The following is a 26,032-nucleotide window of genomic DNA, read 5'->3' on the forward strand; positions in this document are numbered from 1 at the left end:
GATCACAACAAATCCCTGGGCACTAAACATTGTTGCTCAGGGGTACAGGATAGAATTCTCTTCAGTTCCCCCCAAAAGATTCCTAACCTCATCTCAAAGCAGGTCAGAATTAACCAATTTATGGAAGGGGGTTCAAGAACTTTTAAGCTCAGGTGTAATCCAAAGAGTCCCAAATCCAGAAAAAGGGGATGGTTTCCACTCAAACATTTTCCTAGTAAAAAAAAAAAAAAAAGCCAGACCAGTCCTTTCGTACCATTATAAATCTAAAACCGCTAAACAAATCCATTCTGTACAGATAATTCAAGATGGAATCCATCAGATCCACAATCCCGCTGTCACGGAAGGTGTACAGCAAACAAGAAGACACAAAAGGAAGATCCGACTGACTGGATCCAAAACTAAGGAACAAAAGGGGGAGCCCTGCAACAGACCTGACTCTCTCCCTAACTGCTCAGCCTTTGCAAAATTCTCAATGGTAGAAGATCGCATATCCTCGTACCTCGACTGTATAACACCCGAACACCCTATAATAGTGAGGGGACACGACCACCGGCTCCCTACACTTGATACGGAGGGAGTCAGGGTCACCTGAGATCCAGCAAACAGGAAAATACAAATGAATGAACAAAACTTATCTGTAGAAGACTCAGTAGAAGCATCCAGCATGCATACACTCCAGGAAGTTGTATAAACCGCAAAGTGAAGCAATATGGGAAGGGATTTAAAGGGATGCAATCAGTGCAACTACATGACAGCTGAGAGAGGCTAACGAGAGGAGAAAATGAAAGCAAAACAAAAGGCACCTCAAGGAGGAGGTTCTGAAGGACGTCTGTCAGAGCTTCTCAGATGTCTGGTGGTGACAGTACCCCTCCTTCTACGAGTGGACTCCGGACACTCAGAGCCCACCTGCTCAGGATGGGACCTATGGAAAGCCCTGATGAGACGAGTGGCCTTAATGTCAGTCACTGGGACCCACATCCTCTCCTCAGGACCATAACCCTCCCAATGAACGAGGTACTGGAGAGAACCGCGGACAACACGAGAATCCACAATCCTAGAGACCTGAAATTCAAGATTACCCTCAACCACAATCGGAGGAGGAGGCAAAGACGAGGGTACAATGGGTTGGACATAAGGTTTTAATAAGGACTTATGAAAAACATTATGGATCTTCCAAGTCTGAGGAAGATCAAGACGGTAGGCAACAGGATTGATGACGGACAAGATTTTGTAAGGCCCAATAAACTTAGGACCCAACTTCCAGGAGGGAACCTTCAATTTGATATTCTTAGTAGACAACCACACCAGATCACCAACATTCAGGTCCGGACCAGGCACACGTCTCTTATCCGCCACACGCTTATATCTCTCACTCATGCTCTTTAGATTATGCTGAATCTTTTGCCAAATCGATGACAAAGATGAGGAGAATCTGTCCTCATCAGGCAAACCAGAAGACCCCTCTCCAGAGAATGTCCCAAACTGCGGATGAAACCCATATGCACCAAAAAATGGTGACTTATCAGAGGACTCTTGACGACGGTTATTTAAAGCAAACTCAGCAAGGGACAAAAAAGAACACCAATCCTCCTGATTGTCCGCCACAAAAAAGCGCAGATATGTCTCCAGATTCTGATTGACGCGCTCTGTCTGACCATTCGAATGCGGGTGGAAAGCAGAAGAGAATGACGACCGAACCCCCAAGCGAGAACAGATAGCCTTCCAGAATCTGGAAACAAACTGTGTGCCCCTATCAGAGACTATGTCTGAAGGAATACCATGCAATTTGACAATGTGATCAATAAATGCCTGCGCCAGCGTCTTAGCATTGGGCAAGCCAGGAAAAGGAATGAAATGCACCATTTTCCTAAAACGGTCCACCACCACCAGAATCAGTCTTCCCCGAGGAACGAGGCAGGTCCGTAATGAAGTCCATGGACAGATGTGTCCAAGGACGGGAAGGAATGGGTAACGGAAGGAGAGGACCTGATGGCCGTGAATGAGGGACTCTGGCACGAGCGCAGGTCTCGCAGGCTGCCACAAAACCCTCAACCGACTTACGAAGCGCCGGCCACCAGAATCTCCGAGCGATGAGATCCACTGTGGCTCTTGCCCCCGGGTGCCCAGCAAGGACAGTATCGTGGTGCTCCTTAAAAATCTTGTGTCTTAAAGTGAGAGGCACAAACAACCCCCCAGGAGGACAAGGATCAGGAGCCTCTGACTGGGCTACCTGAACCTCTGCCTCCAATTCAGGATATAGAGCAGAGACCACCACACCTTCAGCCAAAATGGGACCCGGGTCTTCAAAATTCCCACCTCCCGGAAAACAACGTGACAGGGCATCCGCCTTCACATTCTTAACCCCAGGGAGGAAGGTGACAACAAAATTAAACCTTGAAAAGAACAAAGACCATCTGGCCTGTCTCGGGTTCAGACGCTTGGCTGACTCCAAGTAGGCCAGATTCTTATGGTCAGTAAACACGGTAATAGGGTGTCTGGCTCCCTCTAGCCAATGGCGCCATTCCTCAAAAGCTAACTTGATGGCCAACAACTCCCTATCTCCCACATCGTAATTTCTTGCTGCGGAGGAGAGTTTCTTCGAGAAAAAGGCACACGGTCGCCATTTGGCAGGAGAGGAACCCTGAGACAAGACCGCACCCACACCCACCTCAGAAGCATCAACCTCAACTATGAAGGGTAGAGAAATATCAGGTTGTACCAAGATGGGAGCGGAAGCAAAACTCTCCTTGATATTAGAAAAGGCCTTACGCGCCTCTACCGACCAGGAGGAAAAATCTACCCCCTTTCTAGTCATATCAGTGAGTGGTTTAACAACAGAGGAATATTTCAAAATAAACTTCCTGTAATAATTGGCAAAACCCAGAAAACGCATCAGCGCCTTCTGATTCTCAGGAAGCTCCCACTCAAGCACAGCGCGGACCTTCTCAGGGTCCATGCGAAAACCAGAAGCAGAGAGAAGAAACCCCAGAAATTGAATTTCTGGAACCGCAAACACACATTTTTCCAGTTTAGCGTATAATTTATTCTCCCGCAGGATGAGCAAGACCTGACGTAAATGTTCCTTATGAGTTTTGAAATCAGGAGAAAAAAAAATCAAAATGTCATCCAGATACACTAATACAAATTTCCCCATTAAATGATAAAAAAAATGCTGTTCACAAAATGCTGAAAGACGGCTGGAGCATTCATCAAACCAAAAGGCATAACCAAATTCTCAAAATGGGCCTCAGGGGTATTGAAGGCCGTCTTCCATTCGTCTCCTTCTCTGACCCTGACCAGGTTGTATGCCCCTCTTAGATCCAATTTGGAAAAAACTTTAGCCCCAACAATCTGGTTAAACAGGTCCGGGATCAGAGGAAGCGGATAAGGGTCACGAATTGTGATACTGTTCAGCTCCCTGAAATCCAGACATGGTCTTAAAGAACCATCTTTTTTCTTAACAAAGAAAAAACCAGCGGCAACAGGTGACTTCGAGGGTCGTATGTGTCCCTTTCTCAGACTCTCAGAGATATAAGCACGCATAGCGACCCTTTCAGGTTGGGAGAGATTGTATAAACAAGATTTAGGCAGCTTGGCACCTGGGGTGAGATTAATAGGGCAATCGTACTCCCTGTGAGGGGGCAATTCCTGAAAACCACTCTCAGAAAACACATCCGAAAATTCAGAGAGAAAAGATGGTACAGTCTTAGTAGAAACCTCTGAAACAGATGTCGTGAGGCAATTCTCTCTGCAAAAGTCACTCCAACCATTTATTTGCCTCGCTTGCCAATCAATGGTGGGGTTATGTTTAGTGAGCCAGGGTAGCCCCAACACTAGAGGAGTAGGCAACCCGTTTAGGACGAAACATGACACATCCTCAACATGAGTATCACTCACAATCAAACGGATATTGTGAACTATGCCCTTTAACGATTTCTGAGAAAGTGGAACGGAATCAATAGAAAAAACAGGTATATCCTTTCCCAAAGTGCATACCTGGAAACCATGAGTTATAGCAAATTGATTATCAATGAGATTGACAGCTGCTCCACTATCTACAAAAATCTCACAAAAAATATTCTTGCTCTCTAGCGCCACCCTGGCAGGTAGGACAAAACGGGAACTACAAGCAAACAGAAAACCTTCAATTTCCGCATCAACCTTGCCAATAGTAACAGATGGAACGTTTTTAGAGGACTTTTTTATTTTTGTTTCTTTATTACTCTCAAAAAACTGCCTGAATCTCCTAGAGGGACAAACATTTGCCAAATGATTTATACCTCCACAACAGAAACAAACCTTCCCATGAGAGCTGAATCCTCTATTGTCAGAGGCAAGCAAACCCAGCTGCATGGGCCCCTGCTCAGAAGGGATTGAGAGCGACTGAGACCCCTGTGCACAGAATGAGACCGCCGCACTGTCCTTGGACTGAGTATGACACGAAGGAGTGATCTCTCCTCTCTCTCTCTAAGACGCCTGTCAATACGAACGGCCTGAGACATGGCCGAGTCCAAGGAGGTAGGTCTCTCATGAAAGGCAAATGCATCTTTCAATCCCTCTGAAAGACCATGGCAAAATTGACTTCGGAGTGCAGCATCGTTCCAACCAGTATCAGCTGCCCATCTCCGAAATTCTGAGCAGTATATCTCTGCGGATTGTTTACCCTGGCATAAAAGACGTAGTCTAGACTCAGCCAGAGCAATACGATCCGGATCATCATATATCTGACCCAGGGCTAAAAAAAATTCATCCACTGATCGGAGGGGCCGTGCCCCCACCGGCAGCGAAAAAGCCCAAGACTGAGCGTTATCCCTGAGCAGCGAGATGATAATCCCCACCCTCCGCTCCTCATCACCAGAGGAATAGGGAAGTAAGCGAAAATGGAGTTTGCAAGCCTCTCTAAAACTAACAAAATTCTCACTACCCCCGGAGAATGTATCCGGAAGCGAGATCTTAGGCTCAGAACAAACTCCATGAACGCAAGCAGAAACGGTCACCTCAAACTGAGAGACAGTTTTCCGGAGATCTTCTACCTCCAGTGAAAGACCCTGCATGCGGTCAATCAAGGTTGAAACTGGATTCATGCTTAAGACGGTTTTGGCGGTTTATAATGTCACGGAAGGTGTACAGCAAACAAGAAGACACAAAAGGAAGATCCGACTGACTGGATCCAAAACAAAAGGAACCTCAAGGAGGAGGTTCTGAAGGACGTCTGTCAGAGCTTCTCAGATGTCTGGTGGTGACACCCGCTCATACCGAAAGAGGCATTCATGTCCTCAATAGACCTCAAAGACGCCTATTATCACATTCCCATTCACCAACTCTCACAGGAATTTCTTACAGAATGGACTAGAGCTAGGACTAAGACCCAGTACGCTTAAGGTGCAGATATCTGCTCTGAGCACCATCTTTGACACTAGCCTAACTGATCATAGGTGGGTAAGAAGATTCATTAAGGCAGCGGTTAGATTAAGGCCTACTCTAAGGTCCAGAGTTCCCATGTGGGATATGAACACGGTACTTGAGGGATTAACAATGCCCCCCTTTTTTTCTTCTATCCAACATATCGATAAAACATCTATCCCTAAAGACGGCCTTCTTAATAGCTATTACTTCGGCTAGACGTATTGGGGAGTTACAGGACCTCTCTTGCAGAGAGCCATATCTTCAGATTCTAGAGGACCATATTCATCTGAGATTAGATCCAGGTTTCTTGCCAAAAGTGTTCTCTTCCTTCCACAGAGACCAGGAGATTTTCTTGCCTTCCATTCCCAATCACCAGGATGGGGAGGTGGAAGACAAAATTAGACTCCTAGACGTTAGAGAGGCTGTTATTAAGTATCTGGAGGTCAGCAGAGAATTCAGGAGGGATGATAACTTGTTGGTCCAATTCTCAGGTAAGAATAAAGGGAAGAAACTTACTAGATCCTCCTTAGCCAGGTGGATTAGATCCACTATTGAATGCTGTTATTCCATCCAAAATAAGTCCTGCCCGGGGGTAGTTAGGGCTCATTCGACTAGAGCCACCGCCTCCTCTTGGGCAAAAAAAGGTGGAGTACCCCTAGATCAAATCTGTTGGGCCCAACTTGGTCAAGCATAAATACCTTCATTAGACACTATCGCCTTAGTCTGCCTGACTCTACGGAAATTCAGTTTGGCCGGACGGTTCTACAGGCGATATCCCACCCAGGTTAGTTATTTGTTAGTTCTCATTGTGGCCGTCATGGTTAATGAGGTGGAAAAACCGTAATTAGTCTTACCGGTAATTCCGTTTCCCTGAATCCACCATGATGGCCCATACTAACCCCATCACAAAAAAAATATATAATAATTTCCCCCCCCAAAAAAAATAAATTATATATATATATATATATATATATATATATATATATATATATATATATATATATGTGTAAAAAAAAAAAAAAGAAGAAGAAGAGGGAAGAAAGGAATGGAAGAACCCTTTCTTCAGGGGTATGAAGTAATATCCTATTTTTTCTGTTCACCTACCTTGGTAATTTGTTAAACACTGAGGGGGTGGAGGGGTGGGGGTAATTTAAACTCTCCGTGTGTGTTCCTGCCCCTACAGAGGTCAAGGGTCAATCTCATTGTGGTGGATTCAAGGAAGCAGAATTACCGGTAAGACTAAATTACGTTTTTTTGTTACCTTGCCTCATAAAAAGTGTAATATAGAGCAACCAAAAATCATATGTACCCTAAAATAGCAGCAACAAAACTGCCACCTTATCCCGTAGTTTCCAAAATGGGGTCACTTTTTTGGAGTTTCTACTCTAGGGGTTCATCAGGGGGCTTCAAATGGGACATTGTGTCAAAAAACCAGTCCGGCAAAATCTGCCTCTCAAAAACGTTCCTTTCCTTCTGCGCAATGCCGTGTGCCTGTACAGCAGTTTACAACCACATATGGGGTGTATTTGTAAACTACAGAATCAGGGCAATAAATATTGAGTTTTGTTTGGCTGTTAACCCTTGCTTTGTTAGTGGGGAAAAATGGATTCAAATGGAAAATCTGCCAAAAAAGTGAAATTCTGAAATTTCATCTCGATTTTCCATCAATTCTCGTGGAACACCTAAAGGGCTAACAAAGTTTGTAAAATCAGTTTTGTATACCTTGAGGGGTGTAGTTTCCAAAATAGGGTCATTTTTGGGCGGTTTCTATTATGTAAGCCTCACAAAGTGACTTCAGACCCGAACTGGTCCTTAAAAAGTGGGTTTTGGAAATTTTCTGAAAAATTTGCTTCTAAACTTCTAAGCCTTCTAACGTCTCCAAAAAATAAAATGCCATTGACAACATTTTTGGTAAATTTGGTATTTTTTTTATAAATAAAAATATTTTTTTTTTTTACTCAATTTTACCACGATCATGAAGTACAATATGGGACGAGAAAATCTCAGAATGGCCTGGATAAGTAAAAGCGTATTAAAGTTATCACCACATAAAGTGACACATGTCAGATTTGCAAAAAATGGCCTGGTCCTTAACCACCTCAGCCCCTATAGCAGGGGTGCACAACCTGCGGCCCGGGGGCCACATGCGGCCCTTGATACCATTCTGTGCGGCCCCCGACCATCTGGTAACAGACATGTATGCCTATGTCTTGTGGCTGCTTACATGTCATTTTCATGTATTTCTCCCATTAGATGGGAGTCCTGGAAGTATAACTAGACATTAATGGTATATAATGTGCCATAAGTACAAAATTTCAGTTGTTAATACACCTTTAAATTTTAATTTCGGCCCTCGTCATTGGTTCAGTCTGGCAATGTGGCCCCCAACCAGGAAACGTTGTGCACCCCTGCCCTATAGCTTAAACACCCTTAATGACCAGGCCACTTTTTACACTTTTGACCTACCCTACTTTCACCGTTTATTGCTCGGTCATGCAACTTACCACCCAAATGAATTTTACCTCCTTTTCTTCTCACTAATAGAGCTTTCATTTGGTGGTATTTCATTGCTGCTGACATTTTTACTTTTTTTGTTATTAATCGAAATGTAACGATTTTTTTGCAAAAAAATGACATTTTTCACTTTCAGATGTAAAATTTTGCAAAAAAAACGACATCCATATATAAATTTTTCTCTAAATTTATTGTTCTACATGTCTTTGATAAAAAAAAAAAATGTTTTGGGTAAAAGTTATAGAGTTTACAAACTATGGTACAGAAATGTGAATTTCCGCTTTTTGAAGCAGCTCTGACTTTCTGAGCACCTGTCATGTTGTTTCCTGAGGTTCTACAATGCCCAGACAGTACAAACACCCCACAAATGACCCCATTTCGGAAATTAGACACCCTAAGGTATTCGCTGATGGGCATAGTGAGTTCATAGAACTTTTTATTTTTTGTCACAAGTTAGTGGAAAATGATGATTTTTTTTTTTTTTCTTACAAAGTCTCATATTCCACTAACTTGTGACAAAAAATAAAAACTTCTATGAACTCACTATGCCCATCAGCTAATACCTTGGGGTGTCTTCTTTCCAAAATGGGGTCACTTGTGGGGTAGTTATACTGCCCTGGCATTCTAGGGGCCCAAATGTGTGGTAAGTAGTTTGAAATCAAAATGTGTAAAAAATGACCGGTGAAATCCGAAAGGTGCTCTTTGGAATGTGGGCCCCTTAGCCCACCTAGGCTGCAAAAAAGTGCCACACATGTGGTATCGCCGTACTCAGGAGAAGTTGGGGAATGTGTTTTGGGGTGTCATTTTACATATACCCATGCTGGGTAAGATAAATATCTTGGTCAAATGCCAACTTTGTATAAAAAAAGGGAAAAGTTGTCTTTTGCCAAGATATTTCTCTCACCCAGCATGGGTATATGTAAAATGACACCCCAAAACACATTCCCCAACTTCTCCTGAGTACGGAGATACCACATGTGTGACACTTTTTTGCAGCCTAGGTGGGCAAAGGGGCCCATATTCCAAAAAACACCTTTCGGATTTCACCGGCCATTTTTTACAGATTTTGATTTCAAACCACTTCTCACGCATTCGGCCCCTAAAATGCCAGGGCAGTATAACTACCCCACAAGTGACCCCATTTTGGAAAGAAGACACCCCAAGGTATTTCGTGATGGGCATAGTGAGTTCATGGAAGTTTTTATTTTTTGTCACAAGTTAGTGGAATATGAGACTTTGTAAGAAAAAAAAAAAAAATATCATCATTTTCCGCTAAATTGTGACAAAAAATATAAAATTCTAGGAACTCGCCATGCCCCTCACGGAATACCTTGGGGTGTCTTCTTTCCAAAATGGGGTCACTTGTGGGGTAGTTATACTGCCCTGGCATTTTCCAGGGGCCCTAATGTGTGGTAAGTAGGTAAATGACCTGTGAAATCCTAAAGGTGCTCTTTGGAATGTGGGCCCCTTTGCCCACCTAGGCTGCAAAAAAGTGTCACACATGTGGTATCGCCGTATTCAGGAGAAGTTGGGCAATGTGTTTTGGGGTGTCTATTTACATATACTCATGCTGGGTGAGAGAAATATCTCGGCAAAAGACAACTTTTCCTATTTTTTATACAAAGTTGGCATTTGACCAAGATATTTATCTCACCCAGCATGGGTATATGTAAAATGACACCCCAAAACACATTCCCCAACTTCTCCTGAGTACGGCGATACCAGATGTGTGACACTTTTTTGCAGCCTAGGTGGGCAAAGGGGCCCATATTCATTTTATGAGGTCATTTTTAGACATTTGGATCCCAGACTTCTTCTCACGCTTTAGGGCCCCTAGAATGCCAGGGCAGTATAAATACCCCACATGTGACCCCATTTTGGAAAGAAGACACCCCAAGGTATTCAATGAGGGGCATGGCGAGTTCATAGAATTTTTTATTTTTTTGGCACAAGTTAGCGGAAATTGATTTATTTATTTTTTTATCACAAAGTCTCCCTTTCCGCTAACTTGGGACAAAAATTTAAATCTTTCATGGACTCAATATGCCCCTCACGGAATACCTTGGGGTGTCGTCTTTCCGAAATGGGGTCACATGTGGGGTATTTATACTGCCCTGGCATTCTAGGGGCCCTAAAGCGTGAGAAGAAGTCTGGAATATAAATGTCAAAATTTTTTTACGCATTTGGATTCCGTGAGGGGTATGGTGAGTTCATGTGAGATTTTATTTTTTGACACAAGTTAGTGGAATATGAGACTTTGTAAGAAAAAAACTAATAATTTCCGCTAACTTGGGCCAAAAAAATGTCTGAATGGAGCCTTACAGGGGGGTGATCAATGACAGGGAGTCTATATGGGGTGATCACCCCCCTGTCATTGATCACCCCCCTATAAGGCTCCATTCAGATGTCCGTATGTGTTTTGCGGATCCGATCCATCTATCAGTGGATCCGTAAAAATCATACGGACGTCCGAATGGAGCCTTACAGGGGGTTATCAATGACAGGGGGGTGGATCAATGACAGGGGGGTGATCAGGGAGTCTATATGGGGTGATCTGGGGTGATCAGGGGTGAATAAGGGGTTAATAAGTGACGGGGGGGGGGGGGTGTAGTGTAGTGCTTGGTGCTACATATTACTGAGCTACCTGTGTCCTCTGGTGGTCGATCCAAACAAAGGGGACCACCAGAGGACCAGGTAGCAGGTATATTAGACGCTGTTATCATAACAGCGTCTAATATACCTGTTAGGGGTTAAAAAAATCACATCTCCAGCCTGCCAGCGAACGATCGCCGCTGGCAGGCTGGAGATCAACTCTCTTACCTTCCGTTACTGTGAACGCGCGCGCCTGTGTGCGCGCGTTCACAGGAAATCTCGGCTATCGCGAGAGGACGCGTATATGCGTCCACCCAGAGTAACAGGACCGCCGCAAAGACGCAATCCTGCGTACCGCGGTCCTGAGGAGGTTAAAGGGCTTCTGTCACCCCACTAAACAGTTTTTTTTTTTTTGTGTGTACTTATAATCCATACATAATGTGATTAATCATTTTGGTTCAGTAGATTCTGCTAAAAACGAGGGGGGCTACTTGCTGGTAGCAGCCGCATCCTCCTCTCATCATGACGCCTCCTCCGCATGTTGATTGACAGGGCCAGGGAACGGGATCTTTCTCTGCTGGCCCTGTTTGCATTCAAAATCTGGTGCCTGCGCCGTACCTGTCTTCAGTCGGCGCAGGCGCACTGAGAGGAGGACGCTCGCTCGGCCGCTCCATCCTCAATGTGCCTGCGCCGATGACGTCACATCTACACCCGGTGCAGGCGCATTGAGGATGGAGCGGCCGAGCGAGCGTCCTCCTCTCAGTGCGCCTGCGCCGACTGAAGACAGGTACGGCGCAGGCACCAGATTTTGAATGCAAACAGGGCCAGCAGAGAAAGATCCCGTTCCCTGGCCCTGTCAATCAACATGCGGAGGAGGCGTCATTATGAGAGGAGGATGCGGCTGCTAGCAGCAAGTAGCTGCCCTACTTGCTGGTAGCAAGGTAATTTACATATTATAAAAGTAAGTTTTTAGCAGAATCTGCTGAACCAAAATGATTAATCACATTATGTATGGGTAAATCGCAGTATAGAGATTATAAGTACACACAAAAAAAAAAAAAAACAGTTTAGTGGGGTGACAGAAGCCCTTTAAGGTGAAATATTAAAGGCATTCTGTGACACAGAGATGAGCGCTTCCACAATAGAAACCCTCATTTCACTCAGCCCTGCCACCGTCCCCACTTGTCTCTAAGCCTCGCCTCATTGGAGGTGCACCCCTGCAGGGAAGATATACTATATTGGCCTGTAGTATTCAGGATAAATTGCCGTGTTGGCACTTTGCAATAAATAAGTGGGTTTTAGGTTGCAGTTTCGGAACTTGGCCTCTAAAAGGTTCGCCATCACTGACCTATCCTATCAGATCGGCAGGGGGCTATTTTGTTGAGTTACATGGTGCTATCTTGGACACTGACATCCCATGTACGCCTGCTACAATTTTTTAATACTTCTAAGGTTAAGTTCACTTCCGCACTGTTGGTGCTCCCTGGGCAGATTCCATCAAACCAAAAGTTCTGCATGAAACACTTTTTTTTTTTTTTTTTTTGCTAAAAGACTGTACTCCCGAAAGGAAACCTGATGGATTCCATTATTGTGAATGGGGTCCTTGGCACCGTTTGATTCAGTTATGTGCCTTATCTTCATAGTTCTGCTCCTACAGTGGAGCACAGCATTAGAAACAGGTGCGCTGGATTATGAGATTTATAATAAAAATATATATTTTGTGTGAATTATTTCAGGGGTGTTGTAGGGGTTATATGTACACATGCTTATTCCAGGGTTTGTATTGGGAAATTCTGAGCAGTGGACGTGTTTGTTTGTTAAAATTATAGACCATTATCACATGGTGCCACACATCATTAATGCGTCTCTCCCCAATGTGCCATGTAAATCATTTTCATTATCATTTACTGCAATACAGCTACATTTGTCCCCAGGGTAAAGAGCTGGTTTTACAGAAGCCACAAGATGCAAGACCCCCGCTTTACTAGTCTAATCGTGCTACAGGGACATGGAACTGGCCCATGAGAAACATGTCCTGCTTCACTGCCAACAATCTTGGCATAGGAGGGTGAGAGTCTATTCATAATTCGGTGAACTCATCTTCCACAATACGATAGTGCTTGAAAGGCAGCATACTATAGCGCTTCCACAATACTATAGCGCTTCCACAATACTATAGCGCTTCCACAATACTATAGCGCTTCCACAATACTATAGCGCTTCCACAATACTATAGCGCTTGAAAGGCAGCATACTATAGCGCTTCCACAATACTATAGTGCTTGAAAGGCAGCATACTATAGCGCTTCCACAATACTATAGTGCTTGAAAGGCAGCATACTATAGCGCTTCCACAATACTATAGCGCTTCCACAATACTATAGTGCTTGAAAGGCAGCATACTATAGCGCTTCCACAATACTATAGCGCTTGAAAGGCAGCATACTATAGTGCTTCCACAATAATATAGTGCTTGAAAGGCAGCATACTATAGTGCTTCCACAATACTATAGCGCTTCCACAATAATATAGTGCTTGAAAGGCAGCATACTATAGCGCTTCCACAATACTATAGTGCTTGAAAGGCAGCATACTATAGCGCTTCCACAATACTATAGTGCTTGAAAGGCAGCATACTATAGCGCTTCCACAATACGATAGTGCTTGAAAGGCAGCATACTATAGCGCTTCCACAATACTATAGTGCTTGAAAGGCAGCATACTATAGTGCTTCCACAATACTATAGTGCTTGAAAGGCAGCATACTATAGTGCTTCCACAATACTATAGTGCTTGAAAGGCAGCATACTATAGTGCTTCCACAATACTATAGTGCTTGAAAGGCAGCATACTATAGTGCTTCCACAATACTATAGTGCTTGAAAGGCAGCATACTATAGTGCTTCCACAATACTATAGCGCTTCCACAATACTATAGTGCTTGAAAGGCAGCATATTATAGTGCTTCCACAATACTATAGTGCTTGAAAGGCAGCATACTATAGCGCTTCCACAATACTATAGTGTTTGAAAGGCAGCATACTATAGTGCTTCCACAATACTATAGTGCTTCCACAATACTATAGTGCTTGAAAGGCAGCATATTATAGCGCTTCCACAATACTATAGTGCTTGAAAGGCAGCATACTATAGTGCTTGAAAGGCAGCATACTATAGTGCTTGAAAGGCAGCATACTATAGTGCTTGAAAGGCAGCATACTATAGCGCTTCCACAATACTATAGTGCTTGAAAGGCAGCATATTATAGCGCTTCCACAATACTATAGTGTTTGAAAGGCAGCATACTATAGTGCTTGAAAGGCAGCATACTATAGCGCTTCCACAATACTATAGCGCTTCCACAATACTATAGCGCTTCCACAATACTATAGCGCTTGAAAGGCAGCATACTATAGCGCTTCCACAATACTATAGCACTTCCACAATACTATAGTGCTTGAAAGGCAGCATACTATAGTGCTTCCACAATACTATAGTGTTTGAAAGGCAGCATACTATAGTGCTTGAAAGGGAGCATACTATAGTGCTTCCACAATACTATAGCGCTTCCACAATAATATAGTGCTTGAAAGGCAGCATACTATAGCGCTTCCACAATACTATAGCGCTTCCACAATACTATAGCGCGTCCACAATACTATAGTGCTTGAAAGGCAGCATACTATAGCGCTTCCACAATACTATAGCGCTTCCACAATACTAGTATAGTGCTTGAAAGGCAGCATACTATAGCGCTTCCACAATACTATAGCGCTTCCACAATACTAGTATAGTGCTTGAAAGGCAGCATACTATAGTGCTTCCACAATACTATAGCGCTTCCACAATACTATAGTGCTTGAAAGGCAGCATACTATAGTGCTTCCACAATACTATAGTGTTTGAAAGGCAGCATACTATAGCGCTTCCACAATACAATACTATAGTGCTTGAAAGGCAGCATACTATAGTGCTTCCACAATACTATAGTGCTTGAAAGGCAGCATACTATAGTGCTTCCACAATACTATAGCGCTTCCACAATAATATAGTGCTTGAAAGGCAGCATACTATAGCGCTTCCACAATACTATAGCGCTTCCACAATACTATAGCGCTTCCACAATACTATAGCGCTTCCACAATACTATAGTGCTTGAAAGGCAGCATACTATAGCGCTTCCACAATACTATAGCGCTTCCACAATACTAGTATAGTGCTTGAAAGGCAGCATACTATATTGCTTCCACAATACTATAGCGCTTCCACAATACTATAGTGCTTGAAAGGCAGCATACTATATCGCTTCCACAATACTAGTATAGTGCTTGAAAGGCAGCATACTATAGTGCTTCCACAATACTATAGTGCTTGAAAGGCAGCATACTATAGTGCTTCCACAATACTATAGCGCTTCCACAATACTATAGTGCTTGAAAGGCAGCATACTATAGTGCTTCCACAATACTATAGTGCTTCCACAATACTATAGTGCTTGAAAGGCAGCATACTATAGCGCTTCCACAATACTATAGCGCTTCCACAATACTATAGCGCTTGAAAGGCAGCATACTATAGCGCTTCCACAATACTAGTATAGTGCTTGAAAGGCAGCATACTATAGCGCTTCCACAATACTATAGTGCTTGAAAGGCAGCATACAATAGCGCCTTCACAATACTATAGCGCTTCCACAATACTATATAGTGCTTGAAAGGCAGCATACTATAGCGCTTCCACAATACTATAGTGCTTGAAAGGCAGCATACTATAGCGCTTGCACAATACTAGTGCTTGAAAGGCAGCATACTATAGCGCTTCCACAATACTATAGCGCTTCCACAATACTATAGCGCTTGAAAGGCAGCATACTATAGCGCTTCCACAATACTATAGTGCTTGAAAGGCAGCATACTATAGCGCTTCCACAATACTATAGCGCTTCCACAATACTATAGTGCTTGAAAGGCAGCATACTATAGCGCTTCCACAATACTATAGCGCTTCTACAATACTATACCGCTTCCACAATACTATACCGCTTCCACAATACTATAGTGCTTGAAAGGCAGCATACTATAGCGCTTCCACAATACTATAGTGCTTGAAAGGCAGCATACTATAGCACTTCCACAATACTATAGCGCTTCCACAATACTATAGTGCTTGAAAGGCAGCATACTATAGCGCTTCCACAATACTATAGCGCTTCCACAATACTATAGTGCTTGAAAGGCAGCATACTATAGTGCTTCCACAATACTATAGTGCTTGAAAGGCAGCATACTATAGCGCTTCCACAATACTATAGTGCTTGAAAGGCAGCATACTATAGCGCTTCCACAATACTATAGCGCTTCCACAATACTATAGCGCTTGAAAGGCAGCATACTATAGCGCTTCCACAATACTATAGCGCTTCCACAATACTAGTATAGTGCTTGAAAGGCAGAATACTATAGCGCTTCCACAATACTATAGCACTTCCACAATACTATAGTGCTTGAAAGGCAGCATACTATAGCGCTTCCACAATACTATAGCGCTTCCACAATACTAGTATAGTGCTTGAAAGGCAGAATGGGAACAGTGAATATGTAAAGATGTAAAGGGGATCTGAATACACATGTCACTATGACGACACTAAATGACACGCTATCATGGGATGAATACTGCTGCAGCCAATCACTGGTCTCAGCAAACACATGCGGTATACTGCTGAGGCCAGAGATTGGCTGCACAGACATAGGGGGAGATTTAACAAGACGGGAACTTTCCGCTCTGGTCTTGATACCCCCTACTTTCTAATACCACTTTTCAAGGAGCGAGGGAGATGACAAATCTCCCCCATGGTGTATACCAGATGTCACTGCTGCAGCCAGGAAGATGACATTATTGCTGCAGCAGTCTTTACAACAGCTTCCCCATCAAAATGTATTTTTTTTTAAATCAGATATTTCTTTATTATCAGTTTTCAGTCATTTTTCATAACATTAACATGACATTTTTTGTAGATAATATATGCATTATAAAACATATATCCACAAAAGACATGGCATGAATCTAAGTCTAAGAATGTGATAGGTGAAAACACTTGGCATACAAGCATGGCTCCTTGCCCTTTCCACACCCTCTGCTTAGTCACTTTGGTCGGGACCTGAATGACCTGAGGCAGCTCATATAAACGGCCACAGTTGTCAGGCAGCTGGACCCTGCGAGGCCGAGAGCTTGGCTGGAGTCACCCCTTGCATTCACAGGCTCTCCATGATGGGAGAGGGACTGTGAGAGGACTGTTGCTGTTTGTGATGGGATAGGTGATAAGGTACTGTACTCTGCTGTCTCCAGCAGTCCCATAGACTTGGATGGGGCAGCACGACTACCACTCCATTCATAGCTTTCCTCACTGCAGTCCAGCAATAAAGAAGAACATGTGGGAACAAGATATTACTGTTGAATGCCCTACAAATCTTTACCAAATTCTACAATTATATATTATAGGATATTAGTTAACTGTTTAGGGCAGAAATGTCCTGGGTTTGTGAGGTCACCATAGCAACTTGCAGAACTATGAATGCAGCTCTAGGCTATAGCACATGATGAGCTAGATAAATAAAGCAAAGGGTACACAAATGTCTGTATTATATATAAACTGTATATGTAAAACATTATATCAATGCACCAGGATATAACAATATTCCATGTGGTCACTTGATGATTGTTTATGCTATAAAACATTTTCAACTTGATTACAATCACATTTCAGCAGGTGCTCTAGAAAAGGAAGAGTTCATGTTCTTTGCTTATTTTCCATCCTCTTAGCTTTAACCCTTAAAAGGTTCCTTAAAGGGGTTATACATGACCCCCTAATGCCCAGGCCCCTCAGACAGGTTATACTTACCCCAGCACCCGCGGCACTCCTGCTCCCCGCACGGCCGCTATGGAGGCTCGTCCCAGTCATGGCCTGCTATTGGCTGCCCCCCGGATGTTTTCATCCGCGTGTCTGGGAGATGCAGCGGCAGCCGTGCGGGGAGCAGAAGCGACGTGGGGAGCGGGTAGGTATAATCTGAGGGGTCCGGACATTAGGGGGGTCATTATAGGGGTTGTTCAGTGATTAACTAGCTGATCGGCAGGGTTCCAACACTCAGTGCCCCCACCTGTCAGCTGTTTGGATGTAGCTCCGTCAACCTTGTAGTGGAAGGCGTCCCATTGAGGTCAATGCGAAGAGTGCAAACAGTTCCCTCCATTACAAGGTTGAACATGCCATGTATTTCCAGCAACAGAGCCACATTGGAACAGACAATCCACAGTATAGGCCATCACTTGGGAAAGGCTGGACAACCTCTTTAAATATATACTTCCCCAGCAAAAAAACAAACAAATGAAGCTGCCGCCGCGAGCGTTGCATGCCGATCCAGCACCAATGCCGTCATCTTCCTGGCTGCAGCAGGGATATTTCATGCACACAGGTCATCACGCAGCCTATCACTGACCTCAAGTATATGGGACATCACTGCTGAGGCTGGTCACAGCATAGGACGCAGCGGGGGCGAAAGTGGTAAGGCCTCGTTCACACCTCCGTTTGTGGATCCGGCACAGAGTAGCCTGCCAGATCCTCTATTTCACAGCTGGACTCCCATTGACTGCAATAGGGGCCTACGGTGATCTGGCCGATTTCTGACAAAAATGTCGGGTTTTGGCTGTAACAAAACCATTGCATGCAGGGGGATCTGGCAGTGAAATAGAGGATCTGGCAGTGAAATAGAGGATCTGGCAGTGAAATAGAGGATCTGGCAGGCTGCTCTGTGCTGGATCCACAAACGGAGAAGTGAACGAGGCCTAAGTAGTGCTTCTTTTGTTTGTTTTTTAGGCCATTTACAATTGCTGGGATGTATATATTTAACTTGACCAATTGTCCCATGAAAAGAGCCTTAAAGGGGTTCTGCACTTTGTTTAAACTGATGATCTATCCTCTGGATAGATCAGTTTCTGATCGGCGGGGTTCCGACGCCCGGGACCCCCGCCGTGGCCTTCTCACTGTTTACCGCAGGCCCAGTGACGTCACGACTAGTATCAACTAGCGTGGGCGGGGCTAAGCTCCATTCAAGTGAACAGAGCTTAGCCCCGCCCACGCTAGTTGATATTAGTCGTGACGTCACTGGTCCTGCGGTAAACAGCGAGATGGCTGCGGCGCTACTGGAGCGCTGCTGCCTTTTCAAACAGCTGATCGGCAGGGGTCCCGGGTGTCGGACCTCCGCCGATCAGAAGCTGATGATCTATCCAGAGGATAGATCATCAGTTAAAACAAACTGTAAAACCCCTTTAACTTCAGCAGTTTTATACAGATAACTGAAACTGCAGCCCATATGAAACACCATGGGGGTCGAGTCTCCACCGATCAGATGCTCATCCTGTGGATACGTGATAAGTGGCTACGCACCATTTAGGGCTGTTTCACACGAGCGTGTCCAGTGCGGGAATCATTCTGCATGTGTAAGCGTGATCCTCTGTTCTGGAGTGTGCGGCATTATACTGACTTATAGTGCTGTGTCTCTCTACATGACCGTATTGCTACAGAATCATAGTAACAGCTTTAGAAGGAAGGTGATGCAGAGGCACAAATGAGCCTCTAGGAGCAACAGGGTTGTAACTGTTAAGGCTCATGCACACAAACGTATTTTCTTTCCGTGTCCGTTCCGTTTGCGGAACCATTCATTTCAATGGGTCCGTAAAAAAAATCAGAAGTTACTCCATGTGCATTCTGTTTCCATATGTCCGTTCGCAAAAGAATAGAACATGTCCTATTATTGTCCACATAACGGACAAGGATAGTACTGTTTATTAGAGGCCAGTTGTTCCATTCCGCAAAATACAAAATGCACACGGATGTCATCCGTATTTTTGTGGATCACAAAATACATATGGTCGTGTGTAAGAGCCCTTACACCTAGAGGGTCTGACCTCTCTGCAACTGCTGCGCCCTCTGCACTCTGATTGGCAGGGTCAGGCGTGATGACATTTGCACTGCCTGGTCCTGTCAATCAAAGTTCTTTTCAAAAGCAGATGCAGGGAAAGCAAAATGGGAGGCTGCTGGTGGTGAAAGCGGCAGAGTGATGGTGCACTGACTGGCATGGCACTGCTTACAGAAAAAAATATTAAAGGGGTTGTCCGTGTTCAGAGCTGAACCTGGACATACCCTCAATTTCACCCAGGCAGCCCCCCTGTTATGCTCAGATGCTCTCCTTTGCCCTGCGCTGAATTGCACAGGGCAAAGGCATTTTATGGAGTTCCGGTGACATAATAAGCCCTCCAAAAGGACTTCTAGGTGGAGGCTTCAGCCCAGCAGTTAGCCTTGTGACGTCACCGGCACTGATGGGTGGGTATTAGTGCTTCCCTAGCCTGTAAAATGGCTAGGGCAGTGCTAAAGGCCGCCCGTCAGAGCCGATGATATCACCGGGAACACCGGTAGTGTGTTATTATAAACAAGAAAGCCCTTGCCCTGCACAATCCAGCACAGGGCAAAGGAGCGCAGCGGAGCATGAAATCACAGGGGCCAGAGGGGTGAAACTGTGGGTATGTCCGGGTTCAGCTCTGAACCCGGACAACCCCTTAAATTTCTCATAATTACAGAAATGGATTTTATTTTTAAAAAAAGTGTGCTTATTGTACAGGGAACCAGGCCTACAAGGCATTAAGCTTACTTAGGAAGCGATTTTTGACCTGACAAGACTCCCTTTAGAGACCGGAATACCACTTTACGGTACGTTCAATTGCACCAGCAGCAAATCTGCATCAACATGGATATGTTTGGAAATCCACAGCATAATAAGGCCTCCACTGATCTATAATGCTATGTATCTCTCCATGAGCCTCCTTCTACAGGATCATAGGGACAGCATTATTTCACTATCCTTCTGTAGCAATAAGGTCATGCAGAGACACACAGCATTATAAATCAGCTTAATGCCGTGCGCTTCGGTCAAACTAGCAGTGTCCATAACGGGAAATCCAGCTCACTCTTCTTAAAGAGGCCTTAGGTAAAGCCACATGTGGAAGGTCCACTCCAGAAAATCCACAGATGGATTTTGTTGTGGAAATCCTAGTAGAAATGCCACGGGTTTGTCGCAGATTTCATCCTCCGCATTGCAGTCAAGTGAAATCTGCAACCACACGCTGCGGAATTCATGTGTACCGCACGGAAGGTTATGTGCGGAAAATATCTATAGCACGCAGATGATATCCTGTGGAATATCTGCAGCACATGTGGACATACCATCTGGTACCTCTCAGTTACACTGCCATGATCACAATCACTTGGTGCCAATGAAAAGTAGAAGGCCTGTCTGCCTCCGATATAGCACAACCATACTCCACAGCGCTGTACACGGACTGTATCTCAGACGCACACTGGGGTCAGTATGTATACAGCTGCTGGATATCACTGAGGAGTGTGGTCCATCAATGGTTAACAATCTGCGTTGCCTGTCAGAAGGGCACAATATGTCTGCCATCTGTTGGTTTTATACCCGTAATGTGTCCAGGCCTAGGCATGCTCCATGGCACATACCAGCCTCCCGGGAGGAAAACCTGCCACTACTCCGCTAATCCTCATACTAAATGGTAGTAGCGTTCACTTACTGCTAACCCAATGGCCATGTGTAGCCTACACGCCGCACGCCACACGTCATATGAGGAGTGCCCTTCATGCTCAGGGTCAAATGACATCTTATTTCAGGGACACAACAAATGGCTCTTGTCCTTGATTGACACCATCCCAGGGCATGGACAATGGGCAGATGAATGCCACTACACAGAATAGATTCTGGACATTATATATATGGTGGGCATCAGGCCCTGCCCCGTCCATGCTGCATTATCGGCCCTGGCATCATGCCCTGTATGACCTTGGGCACACACAGAGGTGAGTGGTCCATTACTGCTCTGCAGGGACAGCAGCTCACGTGTTCTCCCCCATTGTGCTGTCACCTGGGGGGGTGTAGTAGGAAGCGATAAGCCCAGAGCCTGCCCACCCTGATGAAGGATCTGAGACCACCAGCCTGGTACTGCGCCCACACTACATGACCTACCTCCCTGGAAGGAAGGAGACAGGGCTTCCCTGCGGAGATAAGGCCGCTCCTGTCACACCGTGATACAACGGTGCTTCCACAGCACCCCACACCCGGGCCTCAGGACAGCGCTGCTCTGTGGCCTGTGACTACACCCGCGTTACCGGCCCGTGCCGGCTCTTACCTTTGTGTCAGAGCCTGCGGTGCTGCGGCTTTACCGGGGACTGACAGCGAAGGAGCAGTAGGATGAGTGGGAGGGGGCGGGGCGCCAAGAAAACCCTAGGAGAGGAGTGGCGTGACGTCATCGGCACGCCCCCTGGAACGTGGTGCCGGCCGCTGAGTTACGCACGCTTGATGTGAATGGAGCTCCCCTGACTGCTGGCGGCGGCATTCACTGACTGGCCTGACAAGACTGAGGCAGGTGCTATCTGACTGGACATGATGTGAATGGAGCTCCCCTGACTGCTGGCGGCGGCATTCAATGACTGGCCTGACAAGACTGAGGCAGGTGCTATCTGACTGGACATGATGTGAATGGAGCTCCCTGGCCCTGACTGCTGGGGGCGGCATTCACTGACTGGCCTGACAAGACTGAGGCAGGTGCTATCTGACTGGACATGATGTGAATGGAGCTCCCTGGCCCTGACTGCTGGGGGCGGCATTCACTGACTGGCCTGACAAGACTGAGGCAGGTGCTATCTGACTGGACTTGGGAGAAATGCGTAGAGCGCCTCCATTGCTCTTGGCTTCTGATCATGTCCTATTGGCCTGGCTGATCTCTAGGACATTTGGAGAGCCTGGTGAGATGCTAGAGAAACAGGAGATTTAGTGGTACAGCCTGTGGTCTCAGAAACCACCAGCAAGCAGGGCCGGATAAGGTGCATGATGGGCCCGGGGCTGTCTACCCAACTCGGGCCCCTCCCTCCATTTTAGTTTAGGTTTTTTTTCAATATGAAGAAGCTGCGGTGCCTCATGAGCGTCACAGTCTCTTCCTAGGCCATATGACATCACATTCATCGTCACATGGCCTCGGTGCAGCTCAATCCCATCTGAGTGATTGGGGCTGAGCTGCAATACCAAGCACAGTGCTATCAAATGGACAGCGCTGGGCAAAGAGGCTGCGGCGCTCACTGGAACATCACCTATTGGCTAGGGGGCCAGGAGTCGGACCCCCACCAATCCTGAGGATAGGCCATCAATATATAAATCCCAGAGAACCCTTTTACCTATCTGTAGTGTTACATAGGACTGCAAAAATACCCAGGAGCCATGGCTCCTAAACTGAAAAATTTGGGAGCCAAATTAAATTTTTAGTTGCCAAATTTAAAATACCATATTTTTCGCTTTATAAGGCTACTTTCACACCTGCGTTCGGGTGTCCGCTCGTGAGCTCCGTTTGAAGGGGCTCACAAGCGGCCCCGAACGCATCCGTCCAGCCCTAATGCATTCTGAGTGGAAGCGGATCCGCTCAGAATGCATCAGTCTGCCAGCATTCAGCCTCCGCTCCGCTTGCAGCGTTCGGGTGTCCGCCTGAACGTGCGGAGGCAAGCGGATCCGTCCAGACTTACAATGTAAGTCAATGGGGACGGATCCTTTTGAAGATGACACTATATGGCTCAATCTTCAAACGGATCCGTTCCCCATTGACTTTCAATGTAAAGTCTGGACGGATCCGTCTGAAGCTACTTTCACACTTAGAAATTTTTCTAAGTTATAATGCAGACGGATCCGTTCTGAACGGATGCAAACGTCTGCACTATAGGAGCGGATCCGTCTGATAAAACATCAGACGGACCCGCTCCGAACGCTAGTGTGAAAGTAGCCTAAGACGTACCTGAATGTAAGACGCACCCCAGGTTTAGAGGAGGAAAATAATAAAATAAAAAAATTCAACCTAAAGGTGGGCTAGAACATGTGTAGTACATGGGTGCATACCTATGGATGAAGGGGGTTATAGTCCTATAATATAAACACTGTCCAGTGTACCGTAATTCATACCTATGGATGAAGGGGGTTATAGTCATATAATATAAACACTGTCCAGTGTACCGTAATTCACCTGTGTTATAACCCCCCTCATCCATAGGAGTACATGGGTGTGTTCCTATAGATGAGGGGGCTTATGGTCACATTTAATATACACAGGTCAATTATGGTACAATCCATAGACAGTGTTAATATTAAATATGACTATAACCCCCCCCCCCCCCTTCATTCATAGAAATTCACCCATGCACTGCTGCCCATGGTGTATTCCTATGAATGAGGGGGTTATAGTCACATTTAATGCAAACACTTAGGCCAATAATAGTACAGCTCCTGGACAGTGTTTATATTAAATGTGACTATAACCCCCCTCATCCCAAAGAGTGCACCCATGTACTGCAGTATAGATGAGGAGCGGTTATAGCCATATGTAATACGTATTTGTCCAGGTCGGCCCTTGAGCCCCCCTTCTTTATATCCAGGCTGTCACTCACCAAGTCTCGGGTAGAGACAGTCCCAGGGGAAAGCAGTGCTGACTCGGGGGGCCGGAGGTTCAGTAGTGGCGAGCGGTTGGGCAACTGACTAAACTGGTGGAGGTGGCAAAGCAGCAGTTCCCGCCGTGCTCAACATACAGGGCAGCAGTGCCAGAGCGCGGCACAGTAGGGGAGGGAGGTGTGGTTCGGAGGACAGCACAGCGTCAGTGCTGCTACGCTCGCACGTCCTATTAAACATGCGTCCTGGCAGCATTTAGCTTCAATGACCGCCGCCCGCCCCACACTCCCTACTAGAGGGCGCCGCCTCACATTATTAACACTGGTGGTGGGTCTCTAGATAACAGCCTGCAATGTGACGGCCATATTTCTGGGCACGTTTGCTTTATACGACTCATTGACCTCCCCACCCCCCCATTTTGGGTGGAAAAAGTGCATCTTATAAAGCGAAAAATATGGTAAATTATAATAAAAAAAAGACTTGGAGGAGAAGATGAGACGCAGCTCTACATATAATAGAATACAGCACCACATAACTCTTACTTCTACAGAGTTTGTTACACAGACACGTTAGATTTCTCATAATTGGGGTCATTTATCAAACTGGTGTAAAGTACAACTGGCTTAGGTGCTCATAGCAACTAATCAGATTCCACCTTTCATTTTCAAAAGGAACTGTCTAAAATTAAAAGTGGAATCTGGTTGCTCTGGGCAACTAACCCAGTTCTACTTTACACCAGTTTGATAAATGACCCCAAAGGTCCCTATAGTGTCTACAGCTATTATAATGTCCCCTAGAGTGCCCCCAGTAATAATAACACCCTATATTGTGCTCCAGGTAATAATGCCTGTATAGTGTCCCCAAAAATAATGTCCCCTAATATGTCCTTGTAATAGAAATGCCCCCATAGTTTCTACCCAATAGAAACATCCCCCACACTACCCCCATATAGTAGTTTGCCCCCACTGAACTGACATTCCAGAATACCAATATGAGATGTGTATTTCACCTGAGGAACGTCTCCTTGTCACCCTGAGGTTAGAAGAAAACTGCCCCTCTATGTAAGGCCTCATGCACACGACCGTTGTGTGCATCCGCGGCCGTTGTTCCGTTTTCCATTTTTTTTCGCGGACCCATTGACTTTCAATGGGTCCATGGAAAAATCGGAAAATGCACCGTTTGGCTTCCGCGTCCGTGATCCGTTTTTCCAGTCCGTGAAAAAAATAGGACAGGTCCTATTTTTTTCACGGACAACAGGTTCACGGACCGATTCAAGTCAATGGGTCCGTGAAAAATCACGGATGCACACAAGATAGTCATCCGCGTCCGTGATCAGTGTCCGTTTTTCCTATAATTTTCCATGCAAACTTGACTTATTTATTTATTTTTTTCACTTTTCATGTCCGTGGATCCTCCAAAAATCAAGGAAGACCCATTGAAGAAAAAACGGTCACGGAACAACGGAAATCCGTTTTGCGGACCGCAAAAAAAAACGGTTGTGTGCATGAGGCCTTAACTTAAAGAGGACCTTTCACCGATTCTTACCCTATGAACTAACTATACAGATATGTAGAGCGGCGCCCGGGGATCTCACTGCACTTACTATTATCCCCGGGCGCCGCTCCGTTCTCCCGTTATGCCCTCCGGTATCTCCGCTCACTAAGTTATAGTAGGCGGAGATACTAGTCCCTAAGTTATGGTAGGCGGAGTCTGCCCTAGCGCTGGCCAATCGCAGCGCAGAGCTCACAGCCTGGGAGGTTATTTTCTCCCAGGCTGTGAGCTCTGCAATGCGATTGGCCAGCGCTAGGGCAGACTCCGCCTACCATAACTTAGGGAACGGAGATACCGGAGGGCATAGCAGGAGAACGGAGCGGCGCCCGGGGATAATAGTAAGTGCAGAGAGATCCCCGGGCGCCGCTCTACATGTCTGTATAGTTAGTTCATAGGGTAAGAATCGGTGAAAGGTCCTCTTTAATAGA

General features: G+C 45.4%; 1 protein-coding gene across 3 annotated transcripts in view; it reads right to left on the minus strand.

The window, feature by feature from the left end:
* VDAC1 (voltage dependent anion channel 1) overlaps window positions 1-21,881 on the minus strand; it is a 59,067-nt gene extending 37,186 nt beyond the window's left edge. Inside the window, exon 1 of one of the 3 annotated variants that reach the window (XM_040442389.1) lies at window positions 21,760-21,881. The gene's annotated coding sequence lies outside the window, so the exon portion shown is untranslated. The remainder of the gene's footprint in view (window positions 1-21,759) is intronic. The other 2 variants (XM_040442397.1, XM_040442405.1) reach the window with 2 other exon arrangements.
* Window positions 21,882-26,032: the final 4,151 nt, after the last annotated feature.

This window comes from Bufo bufo, chromosome 1 (assembly GCF_905171765.1).
Source record: "Bufo bufo chromosome 1, aBufBuf1.1, whole genome shotgun sequence".
NCBI classification, from domain to species: Eukaryota; Metazoa; Chordata; class Amphibia; order Anura; family Bufonidae; genus Bufo; species Bufo bufo.